This window comes from Rhinatrema bivittatum, chromosome 2 (assembly GCF_901001135.1).
Source record: "Rhinatrema bivittatum chromosome 2, aRhiBiv1.1, whole genome shotgun sequence".
NCBI lineage: Eukaryota > Metazoa > Chordata > Amphibia > Gymnophiona > Rhinatrematidae > Rhinatrema > Rhinatrema bivittatum.
This window is the reverse complement of record NC_042616.1, coordinates 823,323,488-823,336,056: the sequence shown is the minus strand read 5'-3', so window position 1 is coordinate 823,336,056 and position 12,569 is coordinate 823,323,488. Positions and strand designations below refer to the sequence as shown.

Below are 12,569 nucleotides of genomic sequence, written 5' to 3'. Positions count from 1 at the left end.
CCCGCTTGTGCAGTGCTCCGCCGCGGGGGGAGGAGAGGCTGAAATCCAATTGCATGATATTTAGGGAGCACAAGCAGCCCTGGCTTTATCCTCGGGCTGGTTCTTATAATGTTTGTTCTACGCATGTCATCATTGCCTGTCGCGTTAACGGTTTTATGGGCGGATTGTGTGTTGACTTGCAATAATAATAATAATCCTGGTTATTGCATGTGATTCTGGTTTTATCTGATGTGTTTATGCTGTGTATTGTGTGCTTCAATATGCAACGCTGTGCACTGCTTTGATTTTAAGGAAAAGCGGTGTATCAGAAATAAACTTTAACCAGGGGCCTCCTTCCGTGCTTGTCAGCTCTTCCTCCCTCGCCCCCTGGGCACGATACGGCTGTTTCTTCTCTTTCTTTTTCTCTAAAACGGGGAGGCTTTCAGGCTGCCCGGTTTGTATTCAGTTGTCTGCCTTAAAAGAGGGAAATTACCAAAGGGAAGGTCTGAGCTACAGTTTGTTAGAAGAGGTGCTGTGTTTTGTTCCTTTATCAGTTATTACTGTCAGGTAAACTTCTGAAAAGGAGGGTAGTCAATCTTACTGCTGGCTCAGGGCGAACTTGGACTATGGATCACAGATACTTGATATTTGTCCTCTACAAAATGTTAATCTTGCACTTGTGGAGAAGCACTCTCTTAGGCATATAGAATAGAGATTAAAGCTGACGGGAGTCTGCTGTATTAACGGCCTTACAAGAGATGGCAATGGAACCCAAATGAAAAATAAGGGAAAGGAGAGGGTAATGCTGAAAACTAACTGTGCGGTGGGGAACGTTATCTGCCTTCCAGGCGTCTCAGCTTGCAGGCTTGGGCAGAAAAGCCAGAGGGTAGCTAGAGAGATGTGAAAGGAAGGGTAACTGGTTACTATTGTACACCTAAATGCAAACAACATAATAAATGAGTTATTAAAGATTCAAAAACAATACAAAGAATTAAGCAAAGAATGTTGTACAAGTAACTGAATCTATGATCCCCCCTCAGTTGTGCTAGCTGCCTACCACAGGAGTGCAGAGAATGGCTGAGAAAATTGGCTATATTAGTGAATGGGGAAGTATCTGCAAGGCAAAGTATCTTTACAAATAGGAGGGTTTGCATGTATCCAAGAAGGGGACTATCAGGCCGATAAAGTAAAAGTCGCGGGTGCACAGGCCACTCTCCTGTGCGCGCGATTCAGTAAAAAAAAATATTCAAATTAGGGACCGCGGTAAAAAGAGGCGCTAGGGTCACTAGTGCGTCCCTAGCGCCTCTTTTTTGACAGGAGCGGTGGCTGTCAGCGAGTTTGACAACCGACGCTCAATTTTGCCGGCATTGGTTCTCAAACCCGCTGCCAGCCACGGGTTCGGAAACAGGACGCCGGCAAGATTGAGCGTCCGGTTTTCAAGCCGCGGGCCGATTTTAAATTTTTTTATTTTTAAATTTTGGGACCTCTGTCTTAATATCGCCATGATATTAAGTCGGTGCCGGCAGAAATTAACGTCTACCTTTGGGTAGGCACTAATTTCTGAAAGTAAAATGTGCGGCTTGGCTGCACATTTTACTTACTGAATCGCGCGGGAATAACTAATAGGGCCATCAACATGCATTTGCATGTTGTGGGTGCTATTAGTTTCAGGGGGGGTTGGACGCGCTATTAACCCTTACTGAATAAGGGGTAAAGCTAGCTCGTCAAAAACACGCATCTAAACATGTTCTTAGCCATTGTTTCAAGTCCTGCTTCGACCACCCTTTAAATTAAGAAAAGAGGAGACTGAAACTGCTCTCCCCTATATGGAAAAATATGTGAGGTACTACAGGAGACAGCAAGCAAAAGTAAAGAGAACAGAACAATTCTGGTCGCCGAATCTCAAAAAAGATATAATTGCGACGGAGAAGGTACAGAGAAGGGCTACCAAAATGTTAAAGGGGATGGAGCAGCTCCCATATGAGGAACGAATAAAGAGGTTAAGACTTTTCAGCTTGGCGAAGAGACGGCTGAGGGGGGGATATGATAGAGGTGTTTAAAATCATGAGAGGTCTAGAACGGGTAGATGTGAATCGGTTATTTACTCTTTCGGATAATAGAAAGACTAGGGGGCACTCCATGAAGTTAGCAAGTAGCACATTTAAAACTAATCGGAGAAAGTTCTTTTTTACTCAGCGCACAATTAAACTCTGGAATTTGTTGCCAGAGAATGTGGTTCGTGCAGTTAGTATAGCTGTGTTTAAAAAAGGATTGGATAAGTTCTTGGAGGAGAAGTCCATTACCTGCTATTAAGTTCACTTAGAGAATAGCCACTGCCATTAGCAACGGTAACATGGACTAGACTTAGTTTTTGGGTACTTGCCAGGTTCTTATGGCCTGGATTGGCCACTGTTGGAAACAGGATGCTGGGCTTGATGGACCCTTGGTCTGACCCAGTATGGCATTTTCTTATGTTCTTAACTGCAAAAGAAATTAATAGAAAAGTAAGAGAGCATAGAGTGAGGTGGATCCTATTTTTTAGACCAGGGCAGGGGCAGCTCAAGGCCACCCTGCCCACTTAAAGTAAAAAGGGAGAAAAAGAAAAATGAGGGTAAATTCTATTCTCAGTCTGCCCCCAGGGAGGGCACCGGCGACTTATGCAACATAAAGGAAGGGGAGGGGGGGCCTTAAAACAAATGGTCACAGGTTTCCCTGTGAACCACGACCCACTGCCATCCCACTTACCTGCTGTCTTTGTACTCACGGGGGGGGGGGGGGGTGCATGCTGCAGCACTCAGCGCTGTTCCCTGGTCCACAGCTGCCATTGTACCTCTGGGAGCGGGGGGGCTGGTCTTCACCTGCCGCATCCGGCACCAGCCCCATGGTCCTCAGCTGCAACGATGGGGGGGGGGGTCCCCTGATCTGCCTTCTCTGCAGGGGGGAGGTCACTGACCATTTTCAAAGAAAGGGGGGCAGGGGAGGGGATCCCTTTTGGGATCAGGGGCAGGGGACAGGGCCCCTCACTTTGTTTCTGAGCGAGGGGTGGGGAGAGGACACCCAAAAAGTGCACAACTTAAAAAGATAACTATAAAGCAAAGAAATTACATCTGAAGGATTAAATCATACTGGGGAGGAGAGGGAGGTGGAGCATCATCTTGGAGAGTTGTGTTGTTAACAAAGTCACAGAGCCAAAGGCTGTAATGATGGATTCAGACTTGAATATGGTTGCAATTGCTAAAACTTGATGTAATGGATTTTCTTGTCTTTCCAAATCTGGGCTCAAATTGATTTATAATTCAGGTACAGTGGGTCCTGGCCCCAGAGAGGTTTTATAGTTTAAGGGGCCGATGCAATAAATTTGCGTAGAAAGCGAGCGCTGAACAGTCAGCGCCTGCTCTCTTAACGTGCCCCAGGCACCCCCAAGGGGGGGCACCATGCAGTATTAGAGGGTCGTGTTAGCAAGGAGGCCCTAGGGTTTTCCTTACTGGCAGACGGCCGTCACGAAAACCAAAGCCGATAGACCTGGCATCAGTTTTTTCCTTACTGGCAGACGGCAGATAGACTCTGCATCGGTTTTCGTGATGGGTCCGACTGTCTATTTTTTTTTTTTTTTACTTTTTTTGTTTCTTTTATTTTTCATCCTACTTAATATCACAACGATACTAAGTAGGAGGCAGTACAGGAAAGCAGTTTTTTCTGCTTTTCTGTACTTTTTTTTTTATGTGCTCAGTTATTAACGCCTGCTCCAGGCAGGCGTTAATAGATGACAGTTAAATGTGTGTCCTAGACACACTTTTTTTTTTTTTTGCATCGGGCGTGAATGCCTAATAGCCTCATTGACATGCATTTGCATGTGATGAGCGCTATTAGATTCACTCCCCGTTGGTTGCACGTTGAATATGCGCTAATCCCCTTATTGCATTGGGGATTGATTAGCGCTTATTCTACCCGCGTCCGACTGCAGGTTAACGGTGAGCTCGGCCCCTAAGTGTCTTGTGAGGCTGACTGAGTGAAATCTTTTGGGCTGGAGCAGCAAACCACACTGATTCCAGCCTTTTTTATTTTTTTTATTTTATGCAATTTCACATTAACAAGAAGAATCTTGCATCAGAAAATGAGATTTACATGTTCTCATAAATAGAAACATTACCAAGCTCTAACAGATCTTCTTGAAAAACAACCCTTCAACCCCATATAATTCTAGGAAACATCGAGGGGGACAAAGGAAAATCAAGCAGTACATTAGTGATAAAATAAAAGAAACACTGAGAAACCCCAGGTACAATTTATATACGCCGGAGTTAAGGTGGCGCATCCAAAAGTACCTTAAGTTGGTCCGGTTCATAAAATACATAAGTAACATTATTATACCTAACCAGGCATTTGCAGGGATATTGTAACATAAACTACCCCCCCCTTAGATTGTACCTTTTGACATAATGCGAGACTTTTATCAACAGATCTAGGGGCACCCAGATTTTTTGCCCATAAAACAATGACTCCAGCCTTTTCTAATGCAATTTAAAGTTTTATTGTTATAACAGCAAAAGACATCACAGTAGACTGCCTTACCACAGGACAGTGTATTCACAAACCTTCAGCAGAGAGGGACAGGAGCGCCTACTCCCTGAAACGCGGGGCCTCCTGATCCTAGCTGGGCTCACAGTCTTGTGCCCTCCCAGCAGGGTCCTGCCCATAGAGCACGCTCTCTCTGTAGGGTTTTACGGTGGACCAGACTAAATGCCTGGTCCACGCTGGTCAAGGCGGAGAAATAGGGTCACTTCATCAAACATCCTGTCCTTGGGCCAAGCATTTTCACTCCCTCTGGTTCCCAGCCAGGAAAGTGCCTCACATCCCCACTGCCCTTCCTCTGTCCTCCCACCATCTGGGCTTGGAGGTCAAGGTTCTAGGGTCATGCTCACCCCCACCAATTAGTGTTACCCCCAATAGCACTAATACCACCACCCACTTTTGCCCTTTTCCCAGTGTGCACCCCCAGTCCTTTAATTAAGCCCAGTGCTGGCTCTGGGTTCCAGTTCCACTCTGGTGGTTCCTTTGGTAGTGGTGGTAGGTGCTCTCCATTCTTCTCTGTGGTGCTTTGTGCCTTCTCTGCACATCATTATTGCCGCACTTCGGCCATCCCACCGTGGCACTCACTCCTCAGCAGCGCTTCTGTCTTGCCAGCCTGCAGCATTTCTCTCAGGAGCCTCTGCAGTGCTGCTCTCCAGCTCCTCCAGACTGTCATCCATAGGCCAATCGGTGCTGCATCCAGCAGGCCATACAGTTTCGCTCCCTTCTGGGCATTTTGTTTTGCTTCTTCCAGGCGAGGCCATAAAGCTCCATCATGAGCTCTTTGGTACCTGAAACATAGTCATCTTAGGATCATTCATCTGACTCTTCTGCTCATTTCCGTTCTCCTCTGCAGGCTCTTGCCCCTTGCTGCTTTGGAGCAGAGTTCCACTGAAGGGTTGAGCTGCAGTCTGATGATTTCACTCACCTGCTGTGGTGCCTCTGTCAGGGCTCTCTGCTGTCCCTCTCCTGGGCTCTCCACAGCACCTCTTTCTTGACTCCCTGCAGCGGCTTTCTCTGGGTGATTACCAGTGCTTCTCTCTACTCCAAGGCAATGCCAGCTCTCCTCTGTACAGGAGGCGATGTGTGCAAATGCTGCTTCCAGTTTCTTTTTGTTCTTAGTGTAGAAAAGCTACTGCTGTATAAGGCTCTCATGTCCAGGAAGCTCACAATGGAAGACAGCATACTTCTTTCAGTCAAGCTTCCACTCTGTTGGATTCTGATGCTTAGAGCAGAGCCAGATCTTATTGCTGGAGGCTACACCCTGTGCACACACACCATGGTAGCTTCAGTCTCTCTATGGATCACATCCTCTCAAATCCACAGCTTCTCTGATCCAATATATTTTTTCCATTTTTTTTCTCTTCTGTATAAAGATAAAAAACCTCCTGCTTGTACAGCACCAACTTCACTGAGTAAGCCCTAATTCCAGAAGGAGCTTGCTTCATTGTCTGCTGAAAACTTCCCTCCAGGCCCCACAGACCACTCGTTGTTTTAAAGACAATTCCTCTTTTTCTCTCTCTCTTCTCTTGTGTGCTCTTCTTTGAGGCCAGGCAAGCTTTACAGTTTTCAGTGCTCTGCAGCCCTAGGAGTATTTTTCTTCTGTCCCAGGCCCCATCCTTAGGCAGGGTTACACAAACCTTTTTTCTTTTTCTGTTCTTCCCTTGGAGACTTGGGGTTTATTTTTCCGTGCCTAGCATAGAAGAAATCTCACTTCTGACACCATATGTATATAACCATAATAATATTACCGTTAATTCACTCATTAACTTCTACCTCCATATTCCACCCCCCCCCCAAATCATCCACACTTGCCTTCCTGCAACATCCACCCCATTGATATTTGCCTTCTGCCAATCTCTCATAGCTGTCACGTTGCAACAAACAAGAGAATTCTCCGAGCCTACCCCCACATCAACTCCCTGTATACCGAATTGAAACATAATATCCATACCTTGTTTTGTTTAACCATCAAGCAATCAAACATGTTAACTTGTAATATATAATAATTACACCTTGACTATTTGTTTAACTTTTTATCTTTAAGCTGTTATAAATGTTCCCTGTATTAAACAAAAGGGAACGCCTGGCTCCCCGCACTACGCAGCTGTTCGAAAACCCTTGTGACAAGTGACATTTAGTTTAACTTTTATCTTTTAGCTGTTATAAACATTCCCTGTATTACACATGGTTTCCTGCACACTCAGTTGTCTGTAAACCGTTGTGATATGTAAAATCGAACAGAGGTAGGTAACATAAAACAAATAAATAAATATGTGAGGATGGCTGCGTGAAATCTTCTGACTCCAGCCTTTTCTAATTCAATTTAAAGTTTTATTACTATAACGGCAAAACACATCACAGTAGACTGCCTTACCTCAGGACAGGGTACTCGCAAAACTTCAGTAGAGAGGGACACGGAGTCATGGGGCCTCCTGATCCCAGCTGGAATCTTAATCTTATTCCTCTCCCAGCAGTATCCTCCGCACAGAGCTCTTTCTCCCTGTTGAATTTAAGGTGAACCAGACTAAACGCTTGGTCCCGCAACGGTTAAGGAGGGGAAAAGGGGTCACTTCATCACAGGTTTCTTTTACGAAGCATTTTTCCCAAAGTGTGAACCTGTGGCAGTGGCAGGCAAGGTGATGTACTCAAGGTCCCAAAGACTAGGATTGGAATCCTAGCTTCCCTGGTTCTCAGCCACTAGATCCCCACACCTCCACTCCATAAGAGGAATGCCTGTGGAAACCGGAATTGGAATGTGACCGATCTGGGCTATAATCTGTTCAGAAGAGAAAGAGAATAGAGCAACAGTGGGGGAGGAGTAGTTCTTTGTGTAAGGAAAAGAATAGTGACCACTAAAATAAAAGGAGCACCGGGAGAGACGTGATTACTGTTGGTTGTCCTGGAAAAACCTGTGAGAACTTTATTTACAGGGGAGTAAGCTACAGAATTCCAGCATCGGGAAAAGAGATGAGTTTAAACATTAGTACCATCACTAGGATCCCATACAAAGGAGAGGATCTGCTTGTTGGTGACATCAGTCTACCAGATGTGGATTAGAGCCTGCCTGCTGCAACATCAGCTAGGAGTGGCAAAGTCCTGAATGTGCTACAAGGGATGTTCATCAGGAAGCTCCCTGAGAAGCCTGCTTGAGGATAGTTTATGCTGCATCTATTGCTGACAAATGTAGATGGTGTTGTTGAACTCCTGGTGAGGGAAATTTTGGGAGCTAGCGATCACTGTACGCTATGGTTCCGTGTTAAACTCTAACTTGAACCGAACCATACTAAGACTAAGGTCTTGGACATCAGGAGGGCTGAATTTCTTTTCACTGGAAAGGAAGTTCTAGAGCAAGGGGTTATGATATGAGGTGGTCAGGGAGAGACTGAGGAAAAATATTAGGAAATATTTTTTCATGAAAGCAATAGTGGATGCATGGAGTTCCTTCTCAGCACAGACGGTGGTGGTGGCTAAAACTAACACATTTCAAGAAGGCATGGGATAAACATAGAGACTCCTTAGTTGCAAAGAGAAAATGGAAGCACAGGTCATGGATATAGTTAGGTTGGCCCCAAAAGCTACAGCCGAATAGAGACCTGCCACGTCAGTGTAGACCTGTTTCTGATGTTTTTCAACCTATCATATTTAAAACAGCTACAGTACCAGAAGACTGGAGGGTAGCCAATCTGATGCTAGTTTTTTAAGGACTCTGGGGTGACTGGGGAAGCTTTAGACTGGTGAGCCTGACGTTTGTGCCAGGCAGAATTATTAAAACAGTAGGACAAAATTACTGACCGCATAGACTGATATTGTATAAGGTGGGAAGGACAGGAATGTTTTTGCAAAGGGAAGTCGTGTAGATTTTTTTGAGGGTGCAAATGAACATGCAGATAAAGATGAGCCAGCTGATAGTGTATTTGGATTTTCAGAAAGTATTTGACAAAGTTGCTCACAAGAGACTCCTTAGAAAGTTTGGGGGGGGTCATGGAATCGGAGGCAGTGTCCTATTGAGGATTGGAACTGGATAAAAAAAACTGGAAACAGAAGGTAGGAGTAATGGTCAGTTTTCCAAATGGAGAAATGTAGCGTGCCCCAGGAGTCAGGACTGGGACCTGTGCTATTTAGCATATTAATAAATGATCTGGAGAAAGGAATGACGAGTGAGGTGATCAAAATCACTGATGACAAATGTTTTAAGTCATTAAAACAGCAGATTGTGAAGAACTATAGAAGGTCCTTGTGAGACTAGGAGATTGAGCAATTAAATGTGGATAAGTGCAACGTGATGCACGTAGGGATAAATAATACACGGAGTCACCATTCAGAGGCCTTATGGACAATACCTTGAAATCTTCAGCTCAATGTGCGGTGGTGGTCAAAAAGGCAAATATTATAATATTTATTATATTTATCAAGTTGATTGTTCCTCTCTCTCCTTCTGCCCTATCCTTTCTTGCTGCTCTTCCCCTGCCCACCTCACCTTTTTCTTGCCTGCTCCCCTTCTCCCCTACCCCTGTTCATTGTATTTTCTACCTGCTTCAGTTATTTGTAAACCGGCATGATATGCCCTATGAATTGTCGGTATATTAAAAGTTTTATAAATAAATAAATAGAATGCGAGGGCTTGTTTGGAAAGGAATTGAGAACAAAACTGAAAATATCATAATGCCTTTGTATAGATCCATGGTGCAGCTGCACCTTGAGTATTGTGTGCAGTTCTGATTTTTCCATCTCAAAAAAAAAATTGTGGTTATGGAAAAGGTACAGAGAAAAGTGACAAAAAAGATAAAAGGGATGGAAAAGCTCACTTATGGAGAAACGCTAAACAGATTAGGACTCTTTAGCTTGAAAAGAAGACAATCTAGACGGGATCTGTATTGGCACATTCTTACATTATGTAGGCCACCTAGAAATTTAGGATCAGTTGATGTGTATTCTTGACATCTGTATTTATTTATTCGGTTTTATATACCGATGTATAGTTTTTCAACCTTCACGACAGTTTACATTGTAAAAATTTAAAAAAGAACAGACATGATACTTAAGTCAAATTACACAAATTAAAATACAATGTGGTCTTAAAATAAAACTGAAATAAACATTAATTAGTTCATAAATAAAATCACTTACAATAAATGGATTAAAATGAAATTAAAAATAATTAAAATAAAGATAAAATCATTTGCTCAGTTCTATATCAAATGCTTGATTAAAAAGCCACGTTTTAGCGCCTTTCTAAACAGTTTCATATCTCTTTGTAGCCTCAATTTAGGTGGCATAGAGTTCCACAGTTTTGGGCCCGCCAATGTGTATTATGATTAGAAGAATCTTATGACATATCATTTGCTGTGGTTGGCCCTACATTGTAGAACAAGTTTCCTGACGTGGTCTGTAAATAATGTGTAAAACCATTTAATTAATTTATTTGTTTGTTTTTTATATACCGATATTCAACTAGAGTCATCACATCAGTGTACATATAACAAAAAGTTAGAAATGTTACATTGTAATAATCATAACAGTGAGAAGACTAAATGTAAAAAGAGAAGAAAAAATAAAAAATGTGTGAAAAAAGTAATGAGAAATAGTTAAAATGAGATTAGAAGAATAATACGATTTATCATGTTGAGTATGCTTTTTGAAAAAGCCATGCTTTCAGTTCTTTTTTAAAAGATTGTGAAGAAGGCTCAAGTCTTAAATCAATTGGTAGGGACTTCCATAGTATTTGGCCAGCAATCAAGAAGGCACATTGTCTTGTTGAGATGAGACGTTATCTTTTAGGAGAGGGAATTTCGAGGAGGCCAGTTTTTGTGGAACTAAAGTTCTTTTTGGTGATTGAAAAGTGAGTATTGTATTCATCCAGTTAGACTTATTATTGTATAAAGCTTTATGAATAAGAGATAAAGTCTTGTATTGTATTCTATAAAATATTGGTAGCCAGTGTAGAAATTTAAAAAGGCTTTAAAATCCTTCTTTCTTGAAGGGGCATTTAAAGAGATTTTGTAATCCTGGCACTGCTGAGCTTTGAATGGATGAACTTTTTATTCATTACAATGTTCATGTATTTTATGATTTCTGTTGTAATTCCTTTGATTTTATAAATGTTTCTGTAAACCGCGTAGAATGTAGGAAGATGCGTGTAATTGATCGTAAATCATGTGGGGAAGGAGATGAGACAGGAGATCAGTAGAAACATTTACTTTATAAAACAATATTGTAGCACAAAAGTGTTCTGGCAAAATATAATATCAGGAATGAGTAAATTACACTAGTAAGTGACAAACAATACATATAGCATATGTACATATAAGAAAATAGAGTGAAAGCCAAACTATTACTAGCAACATACTTATGAACAGAACAGCAAAAAGAGATAGAAAGATAATATAATACAACACACTAAATCATGGGTCCGCTTCTTTTATCTCAACCCCTGAAAGATAAGCAGTAAAACAGTGTTGTCCCCACAAGGAGTTAGCGTAAGGTTCAAGCAATTGTCCTCGTGATGTGAGAGCAATACTGTGCAGGAGCACAGATCTGCATCTAGCTATCTTTCATCTGTTCCGAGGAATTTGGGGCTGGGGGTGAGACTATATAGTGTGCAGTACACAGACATACGTAGTTTATTTCTTTGCTTCACGCAGTCCTAAACTCCAGATAATGCATAGTTTGGATTTCTTTGTCTCAAGCTATGCTAGGCTATAAATCAGAGCTCAGGGTTTCACTTTCTGGTGGCAGCTTTTCTGTCCTTACACGTACCATCTAGATTTCTTCTGGTCCACTCTCCTTAATCATAATACACTTAGTGGATATGATAGTCATTCCAGTACACGGAAGGCGTTAATAATGCAATAACAACAACTAAGGGAAAGGCAAGCCTCTGTGTTAAACCAACAACAAACGCACAAGGAACTGTAGGGTAGTTATCAACAAAATAAATAAATGTGAATAAATAAAAAATAAAGGACTAAATAAAGGGATAAGTAAATATAGAATAAATACAAATATTTAGGATAAAAAATATTTATTAAAAATAACTCAATATTACAAAAATAAACCTGATATGGCTATATTTCGGCATGATTACCTGTATCAGGGTTAACAGTTATGTCTAGTCCATTAGTGAAACAAAGCAGATCAACAGTTGAGCAAGGTAAAAAAGCAGAGAGATCACCTATAAAAACAGAGAATAAATAATACATGTATAAAATCAGACTCCTTCTAATATATATATAAATAGAGAATATCTCAGAAATCATGGAGAGCATAACACATTTACATACCTATGTAATAAACAGTGGGCCAAAATATGTATAATCCCTAAAACAAAAATAAGAATATTAGAAATCCTAGTTGAACACAAGCCATCCATGTCACCAGATTTGTCAGACAGATTGTGATGGTGGAATCAAACTGTAGCTGGGTCCGACTGGCAAGGCTGTAAGTCCAAAAAATTACCAGAAGTCCTAGTGGAAAGGCACATGCTCACATAGCCAAGTCTATCTGGCAGAATGCACAGGAGACTCAGGAAGTCAAATGTCTGGTCAGTGGCCACACTAGTATTTCTGGTTGTTTAACTATTGCAGAACCTTGTGGTTAAGCATGGGAAAGGCGGGTGCTGGAGGAACTAAGTGGGAATCTTCTATGCTCTTCTACCCAAGATGGCATATAAAGGAGGAAGATTAGACTTTTCTGGATAAGGAGAAATCTTGCAGGCGGAGATGCCTGCAGCACATAGATCCACAGGACAAAAACAGTGGGAGATACCAGAAGCATACACACAGACTCCATTAATATTCTGAAAATTTGGAGAGCATGAACTTGTAAAAAATGAAATGTTGCTGTGGGCTGTTCTGATATCTAAATAAGAAAGACTACTTACTTCCTGCAGGCTGCAATCAATGCAGTTGGTGAAAACTCCCGAGGATGGTATGTAACATGGATTCAGGTGTTTGCAGTCTTATGACAGTTCTGAACATGTGTTGGAATATTAGGACTCACCCGCTGAGGTCACAATACAG

The 12,569-nt window shown here is 42.1% G+C and overlaps 1 protein-coding gene across 3 annotated transcripts in view; it reads left to right on the top strand.

Moving 5' to 3' along the window:
• The window catches only part of MAF1 (MAF1 homolog, negative regulator of RNA polymerase III), a 100,207-nt gene that overhangs the window by 258 nt on the left and 87,380 nt on the right, over positions 1 to 12,569 (top strand). The gene's annotated exons all lie outside the window — the stretch shown is intronic.